The sequence below is a fragment of the Aristolochia californica genome, unplaced genomic scaffold (assembly GCF_029961685.1).
Source record: "Aristolochia californica isolate CCGP_79_NKW_82.1479 unplaced genomic scaffold, dmAriCali1.0.hap1 SCAF_21, whole genome shotgun sequence".
In the NCBI taxonomy this organism is placed as follows: domain Eukaryota; kingdom Viridiplantae; phylum Streptophyta; class Magnoliopsida; order Piperales; family Aristolochiaceae; genus Aristolochia; species Aristolochia californica.
Genome location: NW_027181893.1, coordinates 685,001 through 687,500, shown reverse-complemented (window position 1 = coordinate 687,500; position 2,500 = coordinate 685,001).

The following is a 2,500-nucleotide window of genomic DNA, read 5'->3' as shown; positions in this document are numbered from 1 at the left end:
TGGTTGTAAGGATTCTGACTTATTCCTCTGACAGATCTGGCACGCTGCAACATACTCCACAATGACCCGCTTCATACCGCTCCAATAAAATTCCCGACTGAGGCGGAAGTATGTTTTCTGCTGGCCCTCATGTGTACTATCATGAAAGGAGGCAATAATGGCAGGAATGAGTACCGACGAAGGATGAAGATATATGCGTCCTTTATACAGAATGAGACCGTCCTGTAGTGTCCAGTTCTTGTCCTTGGAATGGTTTGCGATTTGAGCTTGTAACTCAAGGAGATCTGGATGATGGCTAGTATCCTGACGGATTGTGTCCAGCAAGGGCGACTTGGGGTGGCTCAATGCGTGCAAGTGTGACTCCTCTAGTTCCCGGCGTGACAAAGCGTCTGCTGCCCTGTTGAGATAACCCGGTTTGTATTCCACCTGAAAATCGAATCCCATTAATTTGCTGAGCCAATGTTGTTGTGGGGAGGTAGTAAGGCGCTGCTCCAATAAATATTTGAGGCTACAGTGGTCTGTCCGGATCACAAAAGGTCTGCCCCACAGATACGGCCTCCAATGCTGCACCGCTTTGGCCAAACCGATAAGTTCCCTTTCATACGTGGCTAACTTGTGATGGTGAGGAGCGAGATGGCGGCTGAAATAGGCAATAGGGTGACCCTGTTGCTGCAAGACGGCACCAATCCCTCCCCCGGATGCATCGCATTCTATAATGAAATGTTCGGCAAAGTTGGGCAATTGGAGAACTGGTGCTGACGCTAATGCCTGTTTTAAGTTGTTAAATGAGGAGTCTGCCAACTGAGACCACTGAAAGGCATGTTTCTTCAGTAAATTATGCAATGGTGCTGCCAGGTGACCGTAGTCTTTGATAAATTTTCTATAATACCCTGCGAGACCAAGAAACCCTTTCAAAGCAGTAACGGTGTGAGGTGTGGGCCAATCCATCACCGATTGTATCTTGCTGAAGTCTGGTTTCACCCCGGATGCTGATATCACATGCCCCAAATAAGCTACTTCGGATGTGGCAAAGTCACATTTGGCACGATTGAGAAATAAATGGTGTGCTCGGAGAATGGTGAAAACCTGTCTCAATTGATGCAAGTGTGCTGCCCAAGTTTTGCTATAGACCAGTATATCGTCAAAAAAAACTAAGACATGCTTCCGTAAGAAAGGGCGAAATACCTGGTTCATAAGCGCTTGAAAGGTGGACGGGGCATTGGATAGCCCAAATGGCATCACCAAGAACTCGTAGTGACCATGGTGGGTGCGGAAGGCAGTTTTTTCGATATCCTCTGAATAAACCCGAATCTGATGGTAGCCTGATTTTAAGTCCAACTTTGTAAATAATTGAGAGCCGTGTAACTCATCCAATAATTCATCGACCACTGGAATTGGAAATTTATCTTTGATGGTGCGAGCATTGAGGTCACGGTAATCCACACAAAAGCGCCAAGATTTATCTGATTTCTTTACCAGTAATACCGGGGATGAAAAAGGAGAACGACTAGGCTGAATAATACCTTGTTGTAGCATTTGTTGACATTGACGTTCTATCTCATCTTTTTGCACATGGGGATAGCGGTAGGGACGCACTACCACTGGTTCTGTGCCCATCTTCAAACGAATTCTGTGATCACACACTCTGATAGGAGGAAGGTCGGCAGGTGCCTGAAATAAATCAGCATATTCGGCCAACAATGAAGCTAAGTTATCCCCTTTTGAAGTATCCACCGAAAGTGTGTGAAGGTTGCATGGCCTCTGGGCGCTATTGCCATGGAGGGTGATCGGATGGGTGTCCTGGTTAAAACTCATGGTCAGGGATTGGAAATCCCATAAGATCGGACCCAAGCGCTGTAGCCATTTAATGCCCAAGACAAGGTCAAACCCAGCCAACGGTATGACCAAAAAATCTGCTACAAAGGAGTGACCTTCAATAGTAAAGGGCACTGCGGAACCGAACCCCACGGTGGTGACCTTGTCACCATTAGCCACTGAGACTGATATGCCTGATTTCTGCTGTAGTGATAAACCCAACTGTTGTGCTGCCTGGCTGCTTATAAAATTATGTGTGCTGCCTGAGTCCACGAGTGCTAGCAGAATATGATGTTTCAAGGTGGCATGGACCTGCATGGTATTTGTGCTATGCAGGCCGGTCATGGCATGGAGGGAGATTTCTGGTGTTTCCTCCTCGTTTTGGTCCATATCCTCCTGAAAGTCATCCTCTGAGGGGTCTTCTATTTCTACCCAAAATAGTCTTTTGCATAGATGGCCCTTGACGAATTTCTCATCACAATTGAAACATAGGCCTTGAGCCCTCCTCTGATCAATTTCGGCTTTTGTCAGACGTTTGATAAAACCAGGTGGGGGTGTAAAGGCTGGTGGTGGTGGTGATGGTTGGGTGGGAGGAGGCCTGGGGTGAGTGGGATAAGGGCCATGGGGCTGTGGGCGAGGTTGCCAAGGAGGACGTTTGTTTAAGGACTCACGGAAGAGGCGCTGT